The 27,791-nt window shown below is 37.6% G+C and overlaps 1 protein-coding gene across 4 annotated transcripts in view; it reads right to left on the reverse strand.

Moving 5' to 3' along the window:
- Positions 1-27,791, reverse strand: part of EPS8 (epidermal growth factor receptor pathway substrate 8) — a 193,140-nt gene that overhangs the window by 95,997 nt on the left and 69,352 nt on the right. Inside the window, exon 1 of one of the 4 annotated variants that reach the window (XM_047866637.1) lies at positions 11,028-11,088. The exons of the other annotated variants lie outside the window; for them this stretch is intronic. The gene's annotated coding sequence lies outside the window, so the exon portion shown is untranslated. Of the gene's footprint in view, positions 1-11,027; positions 11,089-27,791 lie in introns of those variants that run through there. 4 annotated transcript variants of the gene reach the window in all.

The following is a 27,791-nucleotide window of genomic DNA, read 5'->3' on the forward strand; positions in this document are numbered from 1 at the left end:
TATGCTAAGTAAATAGGCCAGTCACAAAACAACAAATATTGTATGATTCCACTTATATGAGGACCCAGAGTAGTCACACTCATTGAGATAGAATGTAGAATCCAGGAAGGAAAAAAAAAGGAAGAATCCAGGAGCTGGTGGGGGGGGGGGGGGGGGAAGGAGGGAGGAAAAAAAGAGTAGTCGTTACTGTTTAACAGGTACAGAGTTTCGGTTCATGAAGATGTACACTTAAAGATTATTAAAGTGGTAAATTTTATGTCATGGATATTTTACACAATAAAAAATAAACCTGAGGAATGAAAAGACTGCGTCATGTCGGCAAGCCCATCAGGTGTGGCCACCTGGTCCACTAAGGTGAAGGCTGTAAATGAGGATGTAATGGAAGCATAAAGAATTTACATGTGGCAAACACACTTGTAAAAAAGCCTTAAAACCATCCTACAATCTTGTGTGTGTGTGCATACATATACACATATACATGTATTTTTTATTTGAAATACACTAGATTATCATATACTCCACTTTAATAAAGATCAAGAGACAAAATTCCTAATCTGTAAGACCAACAAATTGGAACTGTGTTTTGGAAACAAACAAACAAACAAACAAAAAGCACTGATCAAGTTTTTACCAATCCTTGTTACCATCAGCGCTAACATGATTTGGCAGTCCCTCTTGCAAAGGCCATTTTTCACCGATCCTTCACTTTCTTATTAGTCAAATGGAGTAGGGCTCCATGCTCCATCCCGACACACTGATCTCACAGTGTGTTGAGGGGATAAAATAAGACAAGGTACACATACAATTACTTTCAAAGTTTAAAATGATTTGGAATCGACATGCTCCTGTACAAAAGGATCATCTGACTCATGAAAGGGCTTAAAGAGTTTTTTTCAATTTCTCTGCATTTTTCACTTTTTAATTGAACTTTTAAACAATTTAGTAGGCACAGAAACTTTGAGGAAAACAGGCATTGAGCAATAAAATATATCAGTATTCCAAGGGGGGTAAATTCATACACATGTATATATATGCACATATACAACCGACCCTTGAAAAACACAAGTTCGAACTGCACTCCACCTATACAAGGATTTTTTTCAATAAATGCATACAATACTATAAATTTATTTCCTCTTACTTATGCTTTTCTTAATCACACTTTCTGTTCTATAGCTTTATTTATTCTAAGAATACAATATATAATACATATACAAAATTTGTGCTAATCAACTAAAGGCTATTAGCAGTTAAATTTGGGGACAAAGTTATATGTGGATTTTCTACTCTGCAAGGGGTCAGTACCCAAACCCCCACATTGGTCAAGGGTCAGAGGACATATTAAATATACATATATTAAATAAGATGGCTTCAAAGGTCTAGCTTTTAAAGCGATAAGGAAGAAAATATTTAGATTTTGCTTTTATAATGAATTAGTCCATTGCTAAGTATCATACCAAATATCAATAGGAATTATAAAATGATGTTAACAAAAATTGTTAAGATTCATTTAAAAGGCCTAAAGAACATGCCTGTACTTTCGGTTAAGAAAATTGTCATGAAATTGATGCCTTAGGACAAATCAGTTGTTACCTGCAATAGTTATAATATCCTCTGTTCCTGCAAATGAGCCCAATGGCACTGACAATATCTAACTCACTAATTTTAATACTCAAGAGAGAATCCATCTAAAATAAACATCTAAGAGTTTTTCACATGCCAGTACTGCCAATTCCCCTCCCAACATATCCTTTGTAAAACTTGTATTATCTCCATGGGGCAAGGGGAAGAGTCTTATTTTTTTTTTTTTTTTTTGTCTCACTGATACAAACAAACTTTGAGGTCTTAGTACTTACCTCATCTGCTGTCCAATATTTCTCTTTTTGTAGGAAATAGACTTATGACATCCAGTAGGGAATGCCTCAGATTTCATATTAAACCCCCAACAATGTGATACCATTAAACTAAAGTTCACTGAAGTTTAAGCTTAAGTAAGGCATACACAAGTGGCATTATGAAATTGTTGTATAATCAATTGTATGTGTGTTGTTTTTACCACTTAGTGGCTATTTTCTTTTAACTCAAAGGCCATCATTTATGAATAACCCTGAAATGTTTTCTTTCCTTCTTCTCCAATTCCCATCTATCTTCCCACTTAAAGTCATCCTCTCTTCCCTTAATTGTCGTAAACCTCTATTTTACCTCCAATGCATGCTTAATATTTTGTAAAATAGTCCTTCCGTGGTTACTACAACTTTATATCAGACCTGGGAAATACGCAATCCTCTCCCCATTCTTTCTACTTTATAAATTCCTCAATGCACTCAAACCAGTAAGTGAAATTATCTAAATTTAGAAGTCCAAAGATGATTTTGAAGAAATAAGCTACACAAATAATAAGCATTTGAGTATTTAACTTTTTATTTTAATTTTTTTTTTTAATTTTTTTGGGGGGGGACAGAGAGAGACAGAGCATGAATGGGGGAGGGGCAGAGAGAGAGGGAGACACAGAATCAGAAACAGGCTCCAGGCTCCGAGCCATCAGCCCAGAGCCTGATGCGGGGCTCGAACTCACGGACCGCGAGATCGTGACCTGGCTGAAGTCGGACGCTTAACCGACTGCGCCACCCAGGCGCCCCGAGTATTTAACTTTTTAATTAAACCTCTAAGCCTGATGATCATGTGCTATTTGGCCACCAGTGATCACCCAGAGAATCAGGGATCACATGTTCTAGTAAGGAACACCCTTCCCTTCGGCTGGTTATTTTTAGAAAAATGGCAATATTCATTCTAGCTCAGATTTACTCCTGATGTTGTAATAATGCAAATGTACTTTCCTTCTCAGGCTCAGACCCAGCTGAAACAGTCTACGTTCCTTTTTTCCTGCTTTTTCTACGCAGACTCTCGGTCCAAGTTCCATTCAGACCCTCTGACCATAGTTACCAAGGTTTGGGACATCTGGGCTGCAAGTGACCTAGGATAATCTGGGATTACCAACAATCTGAATAGTTTGATGTAATTAGGTAGGCTTCAGAGAGAGAGTAGTAGCCTTCATCCAAGGAATCCCTATACTCACAATTATACCATGAATTTCCCTATGAAATGTCCATTCATTCTTTGTCCATTCAATAAATCTTGCTAAGGGCTTTCTATGTGCCAACAGATACTATGTGTATGAAGCTGGATATACAAGGATGAACAAAACACATATAATTCCTGTCCTCAGAGTCGTTAGGAGACACAATGACCTTCTTTGATATTCCTTTGAATATGCCAAGCTCTTACCATCCTCAAGGCCTATCATTATCTGTCTGGAATAATTATCCTCTTTGTCTTTGCCTGACTCCTGCATCGCAGCTTAAATGACCCCTCTTGGGATGTCCTGTCCGGACCTTCCAATCTATATTATTAGATCCTTCATTGCATGTTTTCACAGTACCCTGAAATCTTCTTCATAAGGCTTTATAATTAGACTTATGGGCCAATATTTGTAACATGAGCTTTTCAAAAATAAATGGCTGCCCGGTATACTTTCTACTGAAGCAGAATAAACTTTTCTATTCTGTACTTTATATTGAAAACGTTTTAAGTCTCATCTTTCTTTTAGGTGAATATTATTTTAATTCTTTCAGGGGCGCCTGGGTGGCTCCGTCAGTTAAGCGTCCAACTTTGGCTCAAGTCATGATCTCACAGTTTGTGAATTCAAGCCCCAAATCGGGCTCTGTGCTGCCAGCTCAGAGCCTGGAGCCTGCTTTGAATTCTGTGTCTCCCTCTCTCTCTGACCCTCCGCCATTAATGCTCTGTCTCTCTCTGTCTCAAAAATAAATAAACATTAAAAAAAAACAAACAGATGAGTCTTGAATTTTTTCTTCACACTTTCTCTCTGTTACTCCACAATTTATCCAAAGATCTTCCTTCATATGCAAATTTTATAATAAAATTACAATTCTTCAAACAGTCCTATTTTTTGTATGTGAAACTTAAATGTTCTGTTTATATTTGAGATACTAGCTAAAGATACTACAAATGTCCACATATGATATCTATTTAGATATTTTCAAGCCAGAATTCTGAATAGTCTATACTCAACTTTTACCATTTTCTTATGTGGGAGAGCCAAATATATAGGAATCCCACTACTCATTAAGTGTGAAACTTTAGGCTTACTTAGCTTCTACAAGGCAGGATTCCTCACTTTAAAGTAGTTATAGTATCTGGGACGCCTGGGTGGCTTAGTCGGTTAAGCGTCCAACTTTGGCTCAGGTCATGGTCTCAAAGTTTGTGAGTTCAAGACCCACATCGGGCTCTGTGCTGGCCTGCTTCAAATTCTGTGTCTCCCTCTCCCTCTGCCCCTCCCCACCTCTCACTGTCTCTCTCTCCCTCTCTCAAAAATAAATAAACATTAAAAAAAATTAAAGTAGTTATGATATCTTTTAAGGGTATGAGAAATAAATATAAGGTATACAGAGCCCCTAGCAAAATATTTTTAGTAAATATCAACTCCTTCCCACATGAGGGGAAAAAAGGCACATGTTCAGAAATGTAGCTATGAAATATAATACCAGTTTCCATTTCCTAATCTGATTTCCTAAAAGAGAACAATCTAACTTTTTTTTGGACTATTTTTCAGGTCAGGTGTTGACAAACTTTCTATAAAGGGTCAAGTGGCAAATATTTGGGGCTTGTGGGCCCCATATGGTCTCTGTTGATAATTTTGTTTTTGTTTTTAATAATCTACTAAAAATGTAAAAACCATTCTTGGCTTATAGAAAGAAAATAGTCTATTGGTCAGTTTGCTAATCCCTTGCTCTAAATACATAAATACTCATCAAGTCCACCTTTATTTATCCATTACCTGTATAATATTTAGCTTTTAATCAACACTCAACTGAAGAACTACTCTCTCCACTATTCATCAATGCTTCCATTTAACAAGTATGGATTAAACACTTGTGTCCGTGTTTCTATGTAAGGCCCTGTGAGGTAACTGGCCATGTAAAGAAAAAGTGACTAAGGACAAGCAATGAAATCAGTACAAATAAAGCCTTTTGAAAGCATCCTTTAGCATAACCTCTCTCTTTCCTCTTTTTTTTTCCCTGAGCCTACTACTAATCAGGATTTATAATATAGCTATTTTATGCTCATGACCTCAGATTTCTTGTGCTATAACCTTGTATCAAAACTGGTACTGATTTTAGTTCTTTTATGAGAATCTGATTGGGCTACACACGACATAGAGTGAGAATCCCCTTTGCTCATTCTCCATTGGGCTCTCATCTTTCAATTCTAACATATTGTTACAAATTCACCTCCTTTTTTTCCAACTTCCAAAGCAATTATTTCTCCTTCTATTCAGCTTAGCTTACCTCCTTATTGCCAACTGTCCAAATTTTCTCCCTTTCTATATATAAACTCCAGAAAAAAACAAAAAAAACCTGAATTAGGTATTAGAATTAATTCCTGTTATTGTTCTGCCTCTGACAATCTGCACATTTCTTAGCCTGGGCACCTCCGTTTCTTCAATTATTACAGGCATTGAAATAGCCTGTGATGCCAATCAGACACAGTTAAGGGTAGAGGAAATAACACCTGTAGTTTATTAATTTATAATCTACAAAGTACTGTGACAGACCACTAAAATCTAAGGCTCGGAAGTCAGACCTGATTCTAGAACTGGCTCTGCCCTTTATATTTATGAGTTACCTACCTTGGGCAAGTTAATTAACCCTTCTAAGTCTCATTTTCCTCATCTGTAAAATGAAGACAGTAATAACACATACTTTATAGCGTTTTATGACGATTACATGGCGTAAACTATGTCAAGCACTTATCACAGTGCCCAGCATATAGTAAAGGCTCAAAAAATGTTAAACATAATTACTATTATTTAAAGGTAAGATATATTTTTACTCCAGGAGGCCACTGGCTTTTGTATTTACTTCTCAGTCCCTGCCTGCTTTTGAAGATACCCATTTATGTCCACCAGTAAATTTATGCCCTTTTTTGTAAAAAAAAAAAAAAAAAAAAAGTCCTTTGGTATTTTGCTCTGTCATGCTGTGTCCCTCCTTACAGGGTCTATTTAGTTTCTTTCACCATCAAAAGAGAGGGAAGAGGAAGAGCAGAAATGAAGGAAAGAGAGAGGGAGAACCATCAGTTTGCACTCTGTAGGTTAACAATTAGGACAAGCCTATTCTGTTATAATGCAACACACATATTCCTACAAATCATGATGCGATGCAAAATCACATCATTAAAATCACAAGGCTTATGGAGAAAATGGGGTTAGAAGCACAACACTCAAAAACTCTGTCAGTGACACTTCATAAAAAAAAGGAAAGAAACTAATAAAGATTGTAGCAGTTTTACGTATGTTAAATGGTTAAAAAAATAAAAACCACAATAAACATGGTACCTTACCTTGAAAAAGACCTGAAGTTTGCTTGTGGAACTGGCTGCCACAGGGTTACACATAAGTAAGTTATTGTGAAATGGAGGGAAAAGGGTTATCTGAAATTGGAGAGAAAACTATAAAAGATATGGGTGTGTTTGCAGTTCATAGCGTACAATGAAGTGAGGTAGCTGGAGACGTCCGAGGACTGTGCCCATGCATTTTGTGTATTCCTACGTGGCTCGGGTCAACCAGGTGGAACTTTCGGTGTTCACCTACTATTTCTCAGATAATATACACATGACAAGTGTGAAATATACGTTATCCTCAAACTGTTCCCTAGTACCAATAATGTAGGAATAAATTCCCATTTTCAAAACAAGCATTATAGAAGAACTGACTATTCATTCCCAAACTACAGACTCATGATTAATGTTCTCTGACTCAGAACTCTAGTCATGATCTACAAAGCCTGTGTTACTCTTCAATTTCCTATTAGCCCAAAGTGTTTATCTAGAAAACGTTGTTCTTTCCTCGTCAGTAGTGAGCCATTAAACATGATCTAAAACATTTCTTAACTGCATCTTTGACTGTTCCCTCAGCTTTCCCTTCTGGGGACAGCTCGGATTCAGACAGCTATGTCACAATTATTTTCTTCTCTAACTGATCCCCTATCCCCAAATGTCCATTCCAACAGAGGAATAAAATGTCTGGTGGTAACACGCTGTCATGTCATTTCATTTATTCGCTCACCAAATATTTATGAGTATTTCCTGAATACAAGGTATCACAGGAGAAACATGATGAAACCACCTCCATCCATCCTAGTAAGAGGTAAGAGACTTAAGTAATTCAGTGGATCATTTAAAGTTGGTCGAGGCTATACAGGAGGGGTAAAATATTATAACACATGTAAAAATAACTGCAACACAAGACAGAACATGAAGCACCTTAAGACAATGCAGAAGGGGAACCTGGGTGGCTCAGTCAGGTGGGCATCTGACTTAAATTCGGGTCATGATCTTGCAGTTCTGAGCTTAAGCCCTATTTCAGGCTCCCTGTTGTCAGCACAGAGCCTGATTCAGATCCTCTGTCTGGCTCACTCTGCCCCTCCCCCACTTATGCTCTCTCAAAAATAAATAAAAAAATTTTTTTAAATGCAGGAAAAAAAAAACAGATTACTTTCAATGTTGGAAAAAGGGACCAGGAGAAATTTAATGGGGGTGATTAGCAGACCTTATGGATGAGTTAAATTTTGATTATGAGGGAAACGTTTTCTAATTGCTGCATGAATAAAGAAAAAGGCAGGAAATATACAATAAAGCATAAAGATCAAGACACGTAGGCCACAAATTAAGATACATGATGACAAATAATAAGTTCTATAACAAACTTTGAATTTTATCTGATGGAAAATGGGAAAGTCACTGACAATTTTTAACCAGAAGAGTGTAATTTAACCAGAAGAGTGTAACATCAGTGATGAATGAGCAAAAGGGAGCCCAACTGGCCTTCACAAACCCAGGCTTTGAAATAAGTGAAGAGACTTCATTCAGAGTCTTTGGAATGCCAAGTAAGAGCAGCAGGAGGGCTTTCCCAACAACAATCCCCAGCTTTGTGTCCAAGATTGATATTCACAGCTCTACTTAATGGATCCTAACTGTGTCATTTGGTCTGGCAAATTATAAAAAATAGTGGAATAAAAAAAATTACCTGCAAAATGAGAGGAAAGTATATTTTTGCAAACAATGAGGGAAAAAAAAGAATACAACTTAACAGTAATAATAATATTAGCAGATATTTAAATCTGATCATTAGATCATATAATTAAGAAAGTTAATATGGTTTTGAATTACATCTAAATATCTGACACAATATTTTTTTAATAGTCAAGAAGCTGTATATCAATGTTCTCCCAAAGCAAAACCTTCTTGGATTAATGTGCACATAAGGTCTAAGGCAAGTATAAGAAACACATGTTCCATTTCAGCTCAGATTTTACATCACTAAGTACAAAGAGCACAGTATTTCACATATTGCTTTAATACCTTAGAATATATATTAAGAATTACAACTACTACAAGTTTCTTCTAATCAGGTCCCTGAATCTGTTAATGAATTCTATACAGCAGACAGAAATGCCACAAATTTTAACTAAAATAATACATTTTTATTAGCTGAAAGTTCACTTTTCAGTGTTTCATGAAAAAATTAAAAATTAAAAATATACACACGGGGGGTACCTGGGTGGCTCAGTCAGTTAAGTGTCTGACTTCAGCTCAGGTCATGATCTCATAGTTTGTGGGTTCAAGCCTCGCATCAGACTGCTTTGGATTCTGAGTCTCCCTCTCTCTTTGCCCCTCCCCCGCTTGTTCTCTCTCTCTCTCTCTCTCTCTCTCTCAAAAATAAACATTAAAAAATATGTATATATACATACAAACACACACAAGCTTAAACTCTAACAGAAAAAAGAATTTTAAAGAATAATTGTTTAATTAAATTAGAACTTTGTTACAGGGTAAATGATCAAAAGACTATATGAAAATCTACTTTGTTATATCATCCACACAAAAATTTTACACAATTCAAGTAAAGTATTATTTAAAAATCTAAAATATAATGAGCTAATTTTTGTCTGCTTAAAACTCGAAAGAATCTTGGGGCACCTGGGTGGCGCAGTCGGTTGAGCGTCCGACTTCAGCCAGGTCACGATCTCGCGGTCCGTGAGTTCGAGCCCCGCATCAGGCTCTGGGCTGATGGCTCGGAGCCTGGAGCCTGTTTCCGATTCTGTGTCTCCCTCTCTCTCTGCCCCTCCCCCGTTCATGCTCTGTCTCTCTCTGTCCCAAAAATAAATAAACGTTGGAAAAAAAAAAAATTAAAAAAAAAAAAACTCGAAAGAATCTCTTTATCTTCATGCCTACCTTGATGAATTAATGCAACATGATTTCTCTGAAAAATAAACTAAAAAGGAAACTTCTCTATACAGTTTATTTCAGAATTACACAGAAAATCAGTATAAACATCTTATCCTTCCCAAAGTCATTTTCTCCTATATGTAATTTACTTAAACTGAAGAAAGTATTTCCAAGTCCATCTGCAGAAAAACAGAAACCACTTTTAAAACTAAACTCCAGGTGGGGCACCCAGATGGCTCAGTTCTTCTCAGCTCAGGTCATGATCCCATGGTTGGGGTATCAAGCCCCATGTAGGGCTCTGCACTGAGCATGGAGCCTACGTGGAATTCTCTCTCTCCCTTGCTCTCTGCCCCTCCCCAACATTACATACCATTCCGAGAGCATATACAAAATTTATACTGAGCATGACACTGACACTTGCTTTAGAGTTTGCCCTGTAAAGCTGACCAAAGCTCTGCAACAAGGTTAAGAATAACTCAGGCCATAAACATTCCACGGAATCTCACCTATGTATGCTACCAAACAGTTGCACATTGTGCTTATATGGGAAGTTTAAGTTTGGGGTGTAGATGACATTCCTTATGGTGTAGAGTCTTAATAAACAGCAGACACATTAGAGAAAAATCAACCTATTCAAGAATGTACTTCAATGGATCAATATAGGCATAATAACCATGGCACCTGAACTCAAGAATGCATTACATTTCCCAGCACCAAAATAGAGATGTAACCGGTTATTTACTTTTGTTCTCTATCTAGTATACTGTGATACAATACTATTAACTCTTGTTTTTAAATAGTATAAATCTTGGCCTTGCACTTAATTACTCGTAACATAACAACAAAAAGACTCCTCCTAAAAAAAATTAAATGTAACAAATCGATAAAAGCTACAAAAACATCTCTATGTAAGAATTATATATCTATATATATCTATATATATCTATGTAACTATCTATAGATATATATAGATATTTCACACTAAGCTCAAATTTTATACTTACAACATAATCACATGATTGAATTTTTTGGAAGAGTTTTTCCTTAAAAATTTCCATTAATTGACTATTTAAATGTTTACAAGTTCCATTAATATACACAGGTTCAGGGGAAGAAGAAAAAAAAAAAAACTTTAAATACACATATTCACTACAGTTTAGGTCCCAAGCAAAATGTTTACACAGAAATTTGGCAGTGTTAAGTCTGTGGACTCAAAGCCAATAACAACCTAAGAAAACTGAACTTGGTTAATAAGCAAATTTTCATAGTACAACTGACATTGTATAAACAATCCAAAGCAGTTAATATTTATAGGATAATCACAGTATTTTGCCTATCAGATTAACTTAAAAGTAATTTTTAAGAAAACTTCATATATTCTATCTGTGCTTCCCCAACTATTAATCGTCAACAGATTTCTTCTCACCTACAATTTATGGAGGAAAATGATTCTCTTAAACATATGACCTAACAGAAAGAAATCCTTTAAAATCCCCCAGAGGCAGGAGGCAGGAGGCAGGGCTCTGAGGAGCCCGAGGCACCAATTTCAACAAGTTCAGAATCCACTTGGAATACCAAATGGGAATTTAAGAAATTGTCAAAAGGCTAACTGGGACTAAAAGTATTACTGCGTGTTTCAAGGTCTATATATATCTTCTAAAATAATTATGCCTTTGAGAGCCCTCCTTAGCAAAGTAAATATTCACAAAGTCAAACTTACCTACCCACACAATCCAAGCAAGACTCCTCTAAGCGATCCGCCAGGCAATATTGAGAGGACATTCCTCTCAGCTCACTCTGGGTGCCAAGTGACCTTCGGCATATCAACAGAAAGGGTGGGACTCTAAGCTTCAGTTTCGGCATTTTACTATAGTGAACAAAGTTTCTCCTTTGGTTTCTCTAGGGCGTTAACTAAGACTTCCTCTTCTTGTTAAGTAAGAAACACAACCACTTCATTTCCAACTCTTCCCTAAGGTGCTAAAGTAAAGCTGTAAATGGTGCAAATAATAATAGCTAACAATGACTGAGAACTTAAGATGTGTTCCAAACTAACACCATACAGACAGACACTATTATTATTCCCATTGTTAGCGGTGGAATCTGAGGAACAGAGGTTAATAAGTAACTGGAAGAAATTCCAGGTACAGCAACGTGGTTAACTGACCTAATGAAGACCTTCCACTGCAAACACACAGAAAAAATGAAAAAGAGTGTAACAAAATTTAAAAAGAAATAACACAGCTTCACTTACGACAAAGAAAATCCCCTGGTGCTACACCAAAGCTAGAACCAAGGGCCAAAGTGGTATGCACCAAAGTAAATACTGCCAGCTATGGCCTCCAGAAATGACCACAGGAATCACCTTAGCACTTCGGCCTAACTGAAATTGGTAAGGAGATGCCCTCTCAAGCAATGAGATGGGAAGAAAGTATTCTCTCAGAAGAAGAGTCTAGATTTCTGGCCCTGCTTTTCCTCAACACAGGATACCACCTACCCAACTGTACCCTGATGACCATGTGCAGGCAGAGAAAGAGCTCTCAGACACACAAGGTATAAAGTTGGTACTGAGATCCTTTCAAAAAACCAGAGCTATTTTCAAAAGGCTGCAATCACAGTCAAAAAATGATGCAGGGAACAGGACAAATCCACCCACTGTCTTAGTAAGACTTCAAGACAACCTGTCTCTGGAAATCTGGGTAAAAGCATAGGGGAAATGCAACAACCAGAAATTAAAACCCTACACCTGTGTCACAACAGTTCTCAAGTCTAAATCTTATTTCTATGAGAATCTTCAAACTCAAAAATTAAGATAAAATTGGGTCTGAGGCTTGTGATATCCCTGGAGTATCCAGAAGAAATGAAACCACTCTAGAATAACACTCTATAGGCCACATGGGACCTCTATAAGCTAGAAAAACTAAACCAAACAACAACAACAAAAATCTCAAATGAAGATAAGCCTATAATTTAGAAATTACAAAACATGTAAGAAAATGATTTACTGTGATTGAACATTAACAAACCAAACAGGGGCGCCTGGGTGGCTCTGTCCATTAAGCATCCAACTCTTGATTTCAGCTCAGGTCATGATCTCACAGGGATCGAGCCCATGTCAGGCTCTGCACTAACAACATGGAGCCTGCTTAGGATTCTCTCTCTTCCCCTCTCTCTCAAAATAAACAAATAAACTTAAAAAAGAAATGGGTACACACACACACACACACACACACACACACACACACACACGTGTGTGTGTGTGTACACCAAATAGAAAATACAGCACTCAACTAATTTTTTAATATGAAGATAGAAAAACAAAGCATAATTATTAAGAGACGGAGGAAGAAAAAAGAGCCTATAAAGAATAGGAAACAGAAAAAACAAGTAGGTTTTACAAAACCATACAGAATTTATATGCAAAGACATGCATATTCTCTACATAGAGCACCCTGAGTTTTCATCAGGTTTCTGTAACTTAAAAAGAGAACATTGTTAGTATAGATGGATAGAAGTTTAAAAACTTACTTAGACAATAAGCAAAGCAGGAACTCAATTATATGGCAGGATCTATTGCACACCAACTTTGCCTCTCTACCATTGATGACCACTCTGCCCTTGCAACGCCCCATTGCTGGAAATCCTGACCCATCCCCCAGGCCGCCGTGAGCCCTCTCCAGCACCTGTGCAAAAAGGACAGAGTGGAAACTGTGATGTGCCACTCAGATCCCCTTTCAGGACTGAATGATTTATCCCCCTGTTGTACGGCTGCCAGCAGACAGCCTTCAGCTACCAGCTCTCTTGAGAACGGCCTTGGCTGAAGATTCTTCTCACACAAGCTCATGCTCCCTTTCCAGGGCAGCCCACATTCAAAGACAGGTGGCTGCAGGGAATATAAAGACGTGGCCCTCTCTCCCTAATGGGGGACAATGGTGGAGAGCCATCCTGGCTTCAGAACTCCCCTCTGGGTCATACCTCCATCAAGACTGCACAGTAGCCTAATTTCCCTTCTGCCCAATACTGGTATCTCCCTTCCCTTCCACAGGGGTTGATCCAAAGAGCACTTTTTAAGAAACTTCTAGCACACTAATTTCCATCTGAGAGTCTGTATCCTGGGGAACCCAGGCTGCAACAGAAGAGCATCATAAAAAAAAAAAAAAAAGGACAGGATATGGGGCAGCACTATGAAAGGAGTGATAGTGAGAAAGGGCTGCCTGGGTGGCTCAGCTGGTTAAGGGTCTGACTCTTGATTTCAGCTCAGGGCATCATCTCACTGTTCATGAGCTCAAACCCCGCATCGGGGCTTGGGATTCTCCCTCCCTCTCTCTCTCTCTGCCGCTCCACCACTCGTGCATGCTCTCTCTCAAAATAAATATTTTTTTTAAAAAAAAGGAGAAAAGAAAAATAATAAAACTTTGAAACCAATGAAGAAAACACCAGAAAGTACTAATATCTCTTTGGTGAGGAGACCAGTAGCACAAGGGAAAGACTTTTTGAAAATGAAAATATAATCATAAAATTCCACAACACAACATTTCACAACATCTCAAGGGTATACCAATTCCAGTGTGTCTTTGTGAAGACAATACCTCTTAGGTCCATGGGTCTGCTAAATGCCAAAAACGTTGCTGCTTAGATATAGGCCATTTATTCTTCTAAGACAGTCACTTTCCTAACAGTAAGTTAACTGGTACATTTAATTCCCTGATGGGGGGCAAGTTTACCAATAGAGATGTACGTGTACAATTTCCAGCTTCCTTCAATAGTCATGGGAAAATGTGCAACAACCAAATCTAACACATTCCAAATACATGTTTCTTATGGCTACTTCTGGTAAATGCCCTATCTTCTAAGGGTGAGGAAATCTACAAATCCCATGAGCCCTGTTTATATTTACCCCATGTTCCAAGTAACAGAATTCTGATACACCTTTTGGTTCTGAACCACCAGTAAAGATGTTAATGACAGTTTTATAAAAGGTTAATCAGGTTCAGGCAAGTATATAACTAATCATTATTAAGAATACTAATAGGGGTGCTGGGTGGCTCAGTTGGTTAAGTGTCTGACTCTTGATTTCAGCTCAGGTCTTGATCTCAGGGTCATGAGTTCAAGCCCTGTACTGGGCTCTGAGCTGGGCATGAAGCATACTTAAAAAAAGAGAATATTAATAAAAAAACTGCATGGACTATAGCTATATTCATTCATATGCACACTAAAGGATGTCAATGACACGGGACAAATCCAAGCAAGGCTCATGGGTATTTGTTGACTGCCTCACCCTTCTAAGACAGGGCAGTGTACCAGAAGTAGCCATTAGAAATATATTTGGAACATAGATTTGGTTGCCATACGTCTTCCATAACTATTAAAGGAAGCTGGAAATTGCGGACGCGCGCGCACACACACGCACACACCTCTCTACTGGTGTCCCTGCCCTACATTCCACACTTTGTAACCACAAATACAAAGGCAGACAAGATAAAACGTAGCAAAAAGTATCAAGACCTTCAGATTCAAAATGACACGAAGTCATTAACATAAATTATCAGGACAGGAAAGCAGAACAGATCAACAATGTCACAATACATTCACCTTGGAAATATGCAGAACTTCACTCTCAGTTTCTGTACACTTCAATCGCGGTTCCTCATCTGTCTTTCAGCACTTCCTCTCCCAAGAATCACAATCTGCTTTGTTTTCTGTAAACCAATCCTTCTTCTTCTAACTTTAAAACTCTTTCTCATTGGAAGTAAGAAACTTAACATGTTACTAATGAGAGAATCCAAAAGAAGTTTCTAAACTCTAAACTGCACATTGCCAAATCTCAATAACATGCAAGTTAAGCTAGCTAAATTCATATGGGTAGAATGATCAACCAAATCCTTTAACAACTTATCTAGATATGAAATAGCAGTGCAATATAATTCATATTTGGGGAGAGTCATGTAAAATTATTAATATATCACAGGCATACAAAAGAGCAAATATGCATGGGATGTGAATGAGATGAAGAGCCAACTTGCTCATATTAAAAAAGATTAAATGATGGGGTGCCTGGGTGGCTCAGCTGGTTGAGCATCTGACTTCGGCTCAGGTCATGATCTCACGGTTTGTGGGCTCAAGCCCCACGTCAGGCTCTGTGCTGACATCTCAGAGTCTTGCTACAGACTCTGTGTCTCCCTCTTTCTCTGCCCCTCCCCTGTTTGCACTCTGTCTCTCTCTCTCTCAAAAATAACTGGATATTAAAAAAATAAAAAAATACTAAATTTAAAAAAAGATTAAATGAGTCACTATCATTTTGGAGATACTGTTTGGGCACAGAATCTGGATTAAAGGTGAAAAACAAACAAAAAAAGATAATGGACACTTCTTGGGATGAATAAATATAAATAGCAGGACCAAACAATATTCATTCTTTACATAAGCTATTAGAAGAGTGGTACCATAATTACATTTTCAAGTCTACAGATGGTTTGAGTCTCCAATAACAGAAGTATGAATCTGAGAAAAATGAACTGCAAAATTAGGTAACAGGGTATATATAAGGGAACAAAATGGTAGTTTCACCTTAAAGTAGCAAAGTTTAGGTATATACTCAGGGAAACACCACACAAACTCATTTGATTATGGATATTGTGTGTCAATTTTCCACTTAGGAATCCCCATACAGTTCCAGGAAGTCACACCCTTATTTGACAATTACAATCAAAAAGAAAAAAAAAACACAAACATTTTTTTAATGGTGAAAACAAAAAAGTGATGTCTCATTTCTATTCAAGTCCTATAATCAAAGACAAGTAGTAAAGTGCAAAGACCTCAATACTAAGAAACTGAAGGCTTGTGTTGAAGCATCCACTCTGCCACTTAGTAGCTCTATAATCTCAGGCAAGTAACTTAACCTCTCTCAGCCTCCATTTCCTCACCTGTAAAATGAGATCAGTGAGACAAATTGGTGAGCTCGCATTCAGATCTATTCTAGAACATTCTCACAGTTCAAATTTAAAAACAGAAAATCTACTTAATTAGATTTTGGCTAAATCATTGTAAATGGCAGTTTTACACTTTTAAACATAAAATGGTAAATTTTCAGAAAAATTAAATCACCGAATGAATAGTCAGGAAATCTAATGACAAATGAGGAAAAAGTATTAGTTGCTATGAGGACATTTGTCAATTTACCTCACAAATTATGAAATAACATATTTCAGAGGCCCCCCAATTTCTGCTAAAAAATTCCAATTTAAATACAGACTCTTCTAAAACAAATAGGTATAAAGAATTTCTGGGAGGCAGGAAAAGTGGAAGCTTTTGGCATGTAGTACCAATATTTCCTTTCATTATTAAGATTTCACTCAGAACTTCCTTATTTCACCTGACTCACATGGTACTAGCCTTCATAATTGACTCAGTGAATGCATATCAGAAGAACTAACAGAATGTTCCTTGTAAAACGGCATTTTTTAAACCTATATCATCCTCCAAACCTTTGTTTTCCACAAAACGTTACTCTTAAAAAAAAAAAAAAAAAAAAAAAAAAGGAGTACTTGTTTTATTAAAATCATCGGTGCTTCTGGATTCTTTAGTGTCATTCGGAAAGAAAATGGCATTTCATATAAGCCTACTGATCCTTTCCAGAGTATTTTTACCATAACTCTGTAATACAGTCAAGAAATTATCACATTAGCCATATAATGAGACTCAACCGCTCTTGAGTATTGTAATCATGTGCTATAGCACTGGGAAGAAAGGGAGGAAGAAAGGGAGGGAGGAAGAAAGGGAGGAGGGGGAAATTAACAGATACAGAAGACAAAGGCTCATAAGGACCTATCTTATCAAAAAATAAGAATTGCCCAAGTTTAATTTCAAAGCATATACCTACTGAAATACTGCAAAGAACCATCACATATACACTTCAACAAGTTAACTGAGCAAGCAGGCGTGAAAAAGTAAATCAGGAAGCATTACAATACAGAAAGAAATGCATGTTTTCAGAGTAGCAGTTTAGAAAAAGCTGTAGAAATAGCTATTAGAATGACATAGCTTATGTCATCCTTCAAAAATAAAACCTGCAATTAAATTTGCACATCAAATGATCCTTAAAGCTCATGTGTTACCAATAAAGAGGGGCGGCAGAGGGCACTTAAATCAGACAAGCTGTGTCAGTGGCACATAGTACCGTGGTCATATAAAGAGAAGCCATTACAGCAAAGCTTCAACAGGATCTGAAGTGGAATGTCACAAAGAAACACCGATATTAAACTGCCAGAGGCTATATTCATTTCAAAAAGTGATTTAACTTCTTTGAATATCACCAGGCTAGAGTCTGCACAGGCAGAAGAATATATAACTACATGGCCTTTGGCTGAAGTGTTAATACGTTGCAAGTTTACTGGGGTTGAGCAAAATATTAAGGATTTACTTTCAAGTTTATTTCTCATCAATAAAGTATTGATCCTCCAAAAAACTTCTTAAGCTTTATTTAATCTGCAGTTTTAAGACCTTCCAATGACAATTCTAACACTAGTATCTAATTCCTCTGTATTTGGGAGATGGACCTATGGAAAAGAGGTTAAATAAACCTATGTCAAGAGGTGAAATGTTGTGGTCCAAAGAGCCATGGGGTTTCAAACAGCTAAATTTTTTCCCCTGGCTCTATCATTTAGTATCATATGACCTTAAACAAATCATTAATGTAGGCAATAGAACACAGTTGTAAAAAACTCAGGTTCATGTGCAAAACAGGTACAAACACCAGTGCTATTATTTATAGCTGTATCACTTTGGCCAAGTTACTCCACCAAATCTGTCTGCTTGTCTATGAAATAAAAATAATAGTATCTTCTTCAGAGAGACTGAATGAAACAATGCATAAAAGAGCACAGTGTAATAAAGTGGTTAACTAAGTATTAAATGGTGAGCTTAAAGAACATTGCTATTTCTCTTAGTTTTCTTTACCTTTTAAGTAATCTACCTTAGATGTTGTCTTAGAATAATTTCCTGTGCTCCATGTTGTCTTTATCAGGTCACTGGTTACTTAAGAAAACTGAGTTCCCTCCATATTAAAAAAAGTTTGTTCACAACTAGGTAACCTTCTGTATTTGCCTTTAAAATCCTCTTTCACTTTGGTCAGATAGATAATGTGACCACAGGTCAATGATCTGTGACCCGATTTAGTCAACTAGTCCAAACCTTTTGATATTTTTGACAAACTTCCTAAACTCTTGTTGACATCAACTTGATTGTCAGGTTATCCAGAGGGCCCTTGGAAAATCTTAAAGGATTTGTCTCTCATCTTATGCAAGAGAGATGTTAATATAATTAGGTTTGACATGGGAAAGACTGAAATAAGAAGTGGTGATAAACATTCAGGTTATGTTTTATGGATACATCGTATTAAGATAGGTATTCCAGAAGTCGTACAAAGTTCATAGAAATTTGTCACCACCCTCTATCCAATTATCATCTTAGATTGTTGTATACCATAGAAATAACTAATTTTCCTATCAAATGAACTCTCATCAGAATTTTAACCGTACCAGGGTGCCTGGGTGGTTCAGTTAAGCATCCCACTTCGGCTCAGGTCATGATCTCACAGCTCGTGAGTTTGAGTCCCGCGTCGGGCTCCGTGCTGACAGCTCAGAGTTACTGTTCTGCTCCGACTCTTTCTTAAAAGTGTTTACAATCATCTACTATAAGAATGCTCTATGATGGTATCACTTGAAAAACTCTGACACTATGCCACTGGAATGGGTAAGAATTTCCAGAACTGATGTAGGAGCTGATAGACTCGTAAACCTGTTAACCCAAGAGCAAGCAGAGTAAGAATTAATTATAAGGGACTGAATGGACTGATATGATGATTATAACTTCTGTTTGAAGTAGCACTTGTTCTTTAATGTTGTGTTTTTCCAATTTAAGGAAACCTTTTTCTCTTTCCTTTTGAGCTACTTATAACTCACAGCAATTTGGTAAATTATACTTTTGTAAACAGAATTGAAGCATTTCTCTTTTCTCCCCAACTCATCTCTCCAGAATTTGAGAATTCTTACTGAGTATTCGTATTTTCGTGGCAATATAGTTATTTGCATAAGTTCAATAAAAATCGGTCCTCCTTGTAACAGGACACAATTGTAAACATTGCTTATATTAGAAAGGCTTTGACTGGAATGACATATTTGAAAATGATGTGCGCAGAATCAGATGTGACCAGACAGCTTCAAGGAACTAAGGTTAGCTTTAAGGAGCCAATGCTTATACAGCTACCCTTCTAAAAACTACCTGGTAGCTTGCTTATAGGATTTCTGCCTAATAGGTGGGTACCCTTACTTCCTAGCCGAATCCAGGAACCTCAGGATATTTGGGGGACCTCAAGAACAGAGGACTTTACTCACATTTATAAGTGTTACAGGCAAAATCTGACAGTGAGTCACTGGCTGAGTCTACAAGCTTCAAGAGCCTTTTGAAAGTCCAATCTATGATTCCTCATTAGAAGTTCCAGCAAAGCAGGGGTGCCTGAGTGGCTCAATCAGTTAAGCAACCAGACTCTTGATCTCAGCTCAAGATTCATGAGATTGAGCCCCACATCAAGCTCTGTGCTGACAACGTAGAGCCTGCTTTGGATTCTGTCTCCCCTCTCTCTGCCCTTCCCCTGTGCGCATGCGCTCTCTCTCTCTCTCTCTCTCTCTCTCCTTTCCTCTTTCAAAATAAATAAATAAACTTAAAAAAAGTTTTGGCAAAGCAGACTTTTAAAAAGTATATATGGTCAACCACTATCCTTGCTGCACCGATATGATCAGTCCAAGTTAATGAAACTAGACTTATGTGGCAAACAGATTGGTCTTACTTAAATGATCTTTGATAGAAATGAGGGTGACTATAAAGACAAAAATTGTGTTTCAATGGAAAACTACAGCATACCCATGTGGGTGTTAAATTCTAGTCCTCTTCATTGTCTTTAAGGTTTTGTTTTCTACCTACAAAGTAGATGGGATCCTGAATACTTCTAGTCTCCTTCAATATCTAGCTACAATTCTCCAAACTAATGTTTCCAATTTTTCTCCCACCCTTCTGACTTGGAATTACTAAAAATTAAAACTGCCTCTTTCCCAAAGCGCTGCAAGTTGAAGCTGGACAACATGAAATCAATTTCAGAGAAGTCACCACAACAACTCCTATATGGACAACCCTTCCTGCCTACTGCTATGTGGGCCACTCAGAAAGTTCACCAGAACACCTGATGACATCACCAGAGACATTCAAACTGCAAACCAGGAAAACCTGCCAGGTTACTACGACCTGCCCTCACCCTATCTGAAGATGCTTTGAGTCGAACATCTATAAATATTCTTGATGACTAACTGCCCTCTGGACTCAAAAACCATGTTCATTGGTTAATGGTTTGTTCTAACCATTAACCATTAACCTTTTCTTTTTCTTTGGTATCCACAGAAATGTCCAGGACTGAGAAACTGGTTCAACAGATAATCTACTAAATCAGTTTCTAGACCTTGGAAGTTCTTGGGGGAAGTTTCAGATAGGGGAACAAATGACATGTTTTAGGACAAGCTAACCCTAAAATATGGAACCTTGGCATATTGGATATTTTAGGGTAAAGGAGTTTGAGAAAATGGAAGAAGCAGGAAGATCACTCTGACCTTCCCTGGCCCTTCTCTCCTGAAATAGGTCATAAAACCCTAGTGTGAGAGATGCCCTCCATTCACCAGGAAGAAAGGAGCATCCTTATCTCTGAAGACAAAGGGACACTGAGAAGAATCAGAACAAACAGGCTTTGCTAAATCTCCTCCAGTTTACTATATTTATCCCATACTCTTTATTCTATCATATTCCTCCATAACTGATCAGTTTTCATCTAACCTAGATAAAAATACTCAGGCCTCCTTTTTCCTTTCTTTATGAAGGCTCCTATCTCATGAAAACCTTCTATTAAATAAATCTGTATTCTTTTCTCCTATTAATCCTTCTCTGTCAGTTTAATTTGCAGATCCAGAGACCCTAAGAGAGCTGAGGAAAACTTTTTCCTCCCCTACACTCCACAGATGCTATACTTATACTCTCACCAAAACTGTATGTATATCACTTGTAAAAATCTATCCCAATTTGAAGGAGAAAAAATTTTTTATGCCATTCTTAGTTTAGCAGTGATCTTTCACTAAAACCTTAACCTCAAATTTTTCTTGCTGATTTTTCACTTTTTCTTTTAGATCAATAGGATTCATTCTGTTAGCTATCAGCATGGATTTTTTTTATTATGTATGTACAAGACACAAACATGCATAACATTTTTCCTCTAGACCAAAAGAAACATACACCTTGCATTGAGGTTCTCAGTGTCAAGTTCTAACTTAGAAAACTATAATGTAGACCTATTCTACATCTATTAAAAAAAGAAAAGATAGTAGGTTAGGTCTTTTGGTACTCTCAACAATGTCAGTCAAAGAAAGACAGATGTATGTTTTCACTCATATGTGGGACTTGAGACAACTTAATGGAGGACCATGGGGGAAGGGAAGGGGAAAAAGTAGTTTCAGAGAGGGAGGCAAACCATAAGACTCTTGAATGCAAAGACTCTTGAATGCAAACTAAGGGTTTATGGGGCAGGAGCAGAGGAGAGGGGAAATGGATGATGGGCATCGAAAAGGACACGTGTTGGGATGAGTACCGGGTGTTGTATGTAAGTGATAAATCATGGGGTCTACCAGCAAAACCAAGAGCACACTGTATAAACCGTATGTTAGCTAGCTTGACAATAAATTTTTCATATATATATATATGAAGAATATCAGACATGATTCCCTAAATTAACAACCACATCTGTGTATCTTTTTATAAATCTGATACATGTGGTAAAACTTTCTATATACCTGCCTAGATTATTCTAATTACATTTAATCCAAAACCAAAAGTGCCTGTTGACCAACTCCCAAGTTAAAATCATTTTATACTGCAGGGGCATCTCTGTGGTTCAGCTGGTTAAGGGTCCAATTCTTGATTTCAGCTCAGGTCAGGATCTCAAGGTAATGAGACTGAGCCCTGTGTTGGACTACAGGTTGGGTATGGAGCATGCTTAAGATTGTCTCTCTCCCCCAGGCACCTGGGTGGCTCAGTTGGTTAGGCATCCAACTTTGGCTGAGGTAATGATCTCACAGTTTGAGTTCCAGCTCTGCATGGTGCTTGGTCCTTGCTGACAGTGCGGAGCCTGCTTGGGATTCTGTCTCTCTCTCTCTCTGCCCCCCTCGCTCTCTGCCTCTCCCCCACTCACTCGCGACCTCTCTTCTCAGAATAAACCTTAAAAAAAAAAAAAAGATTCTCTCTCTCCTTCCTCTGCTCCTCTCCAACATGCACACACACTCTCTCTCTCAAAAAAAAAGATCATTTTATACTGCGGAAGAAAAAACTTACACATTAACTTAGTGCTAACTCTTAACCTCTTCCATCTCAAAGAGGCCACAACTTAATTTTTACTGCAAACACAGAATTCAATTTTAAGGTAACCAATATGTTGACTGTGCTAGTATTAAAGCATTATTTCATTTCTGTAAGGATGCCTGTTGTCATTCTTTCTTAACTTCCTACTGACTTTGAATATTACAGTACTCCTTAACAGAAAAGCTGTATGGCTTCATAATAAGGAATCAAAATATCACCCAAGGGTCAGTCAGTCCCTCTCTAATGCTCATGAACTTTCAGAACTTGGTGTCAAAATATAATCCTTATCCAAGACTCCTGGGATAAATCGGGCACTTCATATGTATGGTATTGTCTCAAATACCACCAAAAAGTCTCCATCAATTGACTTCGACGTTACAGAAGGACTAAGATGCTAACAATGCAGATTTTCTGACTGTCAATAAGTTTTGGCAAAAGCTTTCTATATCTTTAAATACAGAAATTAATTCAAATTAGCAATAATTCTACTTTAAAATTTGGCTGCTATAGCATAATAAGTACATGTTGAATAGGGGGTTACATGGCTCTTTAGATTTTTACATGCATCTTGTAGAAAGACACATACATATGCATAACTCCCACACAATATTTTCCTGGCTGGTCTTGCTCCATTTTGCAAGGGGGCTTGTTTACAGACAAGCCAGTATCTCCAAGGAACAGATACTGCTTTATTGTTAAAACCTATCAGTCTTCAAGGTTTCCCCCCTCCCAAACTAAAATGCCATAAGATGCATTAGAATAATGAGTCTTATATCATTTTGATTCATTTAACAATGAAATAAAATTCAATGTCAAAACAAAAGATCACATAGGCATCCTGTTAGGGAACATAAAAAACATCTACTTTGTTTACTTCGAGGCGAATACTCTTCTGCATTCTATTAGGATACCACTAGCCCAGGGATCCACGCCAATAAATCAGGATAAACCAGCAGATCTTATACTTACCTGCTAGATCTCCAAACCAAGTTCATTCACAGGGACTTCCAGTAATTACAGCAGCAACATGCTTTATCTCTACCACTAGCTTTGCAAAGACTGAAATCACTCTCAGAGGATGTGTGGGCACACACAGTATATAGTCTACATAGCACTTTCACTTACGTTATTAATTCTTTGACTTTTGTCACCTTATCAAAAATTATACAATGGGGTTACACTAGCAACTCTTAGTCACACAGTTCCTTGCCCACTACTTGGTACTGACCTTGGACTTCAGACCTGTAGAAATCTCATTACAACAGCCCTGATTCACCAACAAAGAATTGAGAGATGAATGAAGAAAAAAAATACAAATGAGGGGGGAAATATGAATTTTAAAAATTCATAAGCTCTGTCAATAAACAGTGTCTTAAACATTTGTTGAAATTTGTCTCAGGTGAGTACTGAAGGGGAAGGAGAACTTTTCCTTTGTCCCTTTCCAGGTTCTCCGGCTGGTCTAACAACAAATTGACATAAAACGGATGAACAGGAGAATAACAAAATTAATTCATACATATGGGAGCTCAAAGAAACATGAATTTCAAAGAAATCACCAAAACAAGGAGCTTTTACATCTTTTAGACAAAGAAAAAGTACATTCGTGAGGAAATGACAAGACAAAGGGGTTTGTGCTTGTGGTAGGAAATTAGTAAGGAAGCAGTAACAAGGTTTGTTTATACAAGCTTCTCAGACTTGAATTCCCTCTCTTTGGTAAATAAGGATGCTTTTTACCCTCCAGGTGCAGGGAGGGTACCCTTCACACGGAGAATTTAATTCCTGCTTTCAGAGGGAGAGAAGAAGGTCAGTGTCCTTCTGGCACAGGCTGTTTCTTAAGTGACTTTAATCCACAATAATCGTTATGCCAAAGTGGTATATTTTGGGGCAGCCTGTCCTGAACCCATCAGTGTGCTGACTTGCTCATAGAAAATGTAGAATTCTCCCTTTAGGTTGTATTAGAGATATAAACACACACTCTAAATACAGACTGCCCTTCAGGTTAATCTGTATTACAGAAGTACATATACACGCTAAAAGCATACAAGTAGCACAGGTATATGCATAAACATTGAACACCACATAAATCTAATGAAATCACACTTATGTATAAATAAAAGATCGGAAGACTTTAATAGGATGACCAGTGAGGAGTCAGTCAGTTTACACAAAAACTGAATAAATAAAAGGTTTCAGGAAGCAAATTGCCACTTCTTTTCCAATAAGGTGAGAAAGCCTTCGTGGGGAGTTTAATATCTGAAGATAATTTCCAAAAAAAACTGAAGAGCCTGATAAAGCAAGGAGGATTGTTTTCTTTCACATGACAGACAAGTTGAAAAGAATACAAACAGAAAAACATCAAGAAAGAAGAGGGTTCATTACTGTCAAGGACGGCAGAGTGGTGGGTTTTGGGGAGAGGGCTGCGAATTTCATATTCACCTATGGGACAGTCCCTGTGGCTAGCAGGAAAAAACATCTTACAAACAAATCACCTGGAAAAGGCAGCACTGGCTTCGAATTCAAATATGTGCCAAAGTCAGGAAAAGAACTAGAACAAAAGTTCTACAGTAATACATGCCAGGTGGATTTATGAAAAACAGTCAAGAGGGAAGTGCCAGGTTTTGTCAAAAGCCTGTTTGTCTATACAGTGACAGCAAGGAGTGAAGAAAAATACATATATATGTATATATATGCATACACACATACAGGATGTTTTCGTGCTGGACACATTAGTGATACAGTAGGCATTCCTCAAAACAGTGAAATAGCAATAAGAGGCAGGTTTTGAAGTGACGGTGTATAGCTTTCTCCTTTAATTTATTTGATGCAAGTTGGTGATTAATTATCCTGCCTCTCCTTGCTTCCTGAAAGAAGGAATAAATAAATACTTACAGTAACACTATTATGTAGTGTGTACTATATTAGGTATCAATGAAATTATATAGTCATCCTAGAAGCAGAAATGATTGGAATTTCAATTATTTATTTTTAATTTTTTTAATGTTTATTTTTGAGAGAGAGAGAGAGAGCGCGTGCCAATAGGGGACGGGCCGACAGGGAGGGAGACACAGAATCTGAAGCAGGGTCCAGGCGCCAAGCTGTCAGCACAGAGCCCAACATGGGGCTCCAACTCACAAACCATGAGATCGTGACCTGAGCCAAAGTTGGATGTTTAACTGACTGAGCCACCCAGGCACCCCTATAATTTTATTAATGATGTAGAGATAAAAGAGAAAAATCTCTTCAACTGCAACTAATTAAATGGAAAATCATTTTGATTACTGAGTCATGAGTTAAAGAGGACGTATCATAACCAGAACTGAATTAATTTAAACTTTGTTGCATATGTGACTCCTCAGATTTAAATTATTAAATAGATGAGACTGTAATTCAGTATGTGGTATTTTTTCAGGCTTTGAAATTTACTAGCTCTCTTAAATCCTCATTCCACTCAGGAAATCTTATTAATTTGTGTAAAATTGAGTTATACACAAGTAACTACAGTTTTACTGTTTAAATCTCACAAGGCCTGTGGCATCTGGGGTTCTCATTGTTTTCCCAGCTGATTTAACTTCTAAAGATATCGGGCTGTACAGAACTGGGTTCGCTATAGGAGCACTGACCCCAAGCAGGAAACTCTCATCATATCCAGTTCGGCCATTAGGCAAAATAGAGCGTGCATGCGTGTATGTGTGTGTCTATCTCCAAATCAACAAATCACTACCCCCAATTCATTGTTTTGCTTGTATTCGCCCCTCCTCATTCTTGTGTTATATTGTAAACCTAATTGAAATACCTTAATTAATGTTTGTAGAAACCTACAGGTTTAAGACAGCTGATCCACTACCACAGTTTATGTACATACAGTAAAGCAAAGTATATGAAATGATGACTCAGTAAAATTAAGCAAAAGTAAGAATTAAGAAAATTAAAAATGAATAAACCTTGTTTCTTTTATCATGATGTTTTTGTCCATTTTCTTCTCTCTCCCCCATTATGCTTCAACAAATGAAGAAAAGTTCACAACTACAGCACAGGATAACAAATCCCCACCCGTTCTGATTGCAATGGACAAGTTTAAAACCGAAATGAGGAAACCCCTGCTGGCTAGCATGAAAGGAAATAATCAACAGATTAAAAGCATTGATGTGGCTAATTCTACTAAATCACTAGTTTTGCATTCTAACTACTTGCTTTTTTTAGTGTGGCCAACTGGTCATAAGAAAACACAGGTGACTTAACCTGGAAGAACCATGCCAACTATAAAACTAAGCAGGCTATTCATTCCCATGGTAATAACTCTTAAAACAGACACAGAAGCCAATTCAGAGATTCCATTTTCAAACCAGGCAGCGATTTGGGGGTATATGCATGTATATAATTTAATCAGTGTCCTGTACCAAGCTAATAACAGTCCAAGAGATGAAGCTTACAGAAACTACAGCAGTGGCCCTTTTAATATTGACTCCTGATGCTTGGTAAGGTAATCTGCTCCTCAGGCAAAGAACCACAGAGGATGTTACAAAAGCACCACGACAATAATCAGGAACATCCTCCCAGGTGCTGAGTCATTAATTGAATTTTAAAGGTCAGGCATGTCTCTTCAGGGCACCATATCTACTTTAGAAAAGCACGTACCTTTTTGGGTGAAAATTTAAGTCTGATAGTTCTGCTTTACGCGTTGAACACAAAAGAACATTACAAATCTAAGACTTTATACTTTCGTTACTGTTTTTTGTACTTAGTTCCTTTAACTGTTTCCCCAAGCTCTGCTTTTGAGCCCTTTGCTTTGCAGGTGGCTCTTCTAAGGGAACGCTGGTTTGTCCACATATACAGATTTATCAGAGTCCTCTTGCCCCAGATCTACAGGGCCTCTTACCAAACATAAAATGGGCCCCAGACTTACAGATCTGACGTAGACCTGGAAAGGTGCCACCCAGATATCCCTTCAAGGAATGATTCCTTGTTCCAGCTGCTTGCTGTACAGTCAGCAGACAGCCTTGAGCAATCAGCCCTTTGAGGGATTGCCTCAGGGGCAGTAAGCTACC

This window comes from Prionailurus viverrinus, chromosome B4, assembly GCF_022837055.1.
Source record: "Prionailurus viverrinus isolate Anna chromosome B4, UM_Priviv_1.0, whole genome shotgun sequence".
NCBI classification, from domain to species: domain Eukaryota; kingdom Metazoa; phylum Chordata; class Mammalia; order Carnivora; family Felidae; genus Prionailurus; species Prionailurus viverrinus.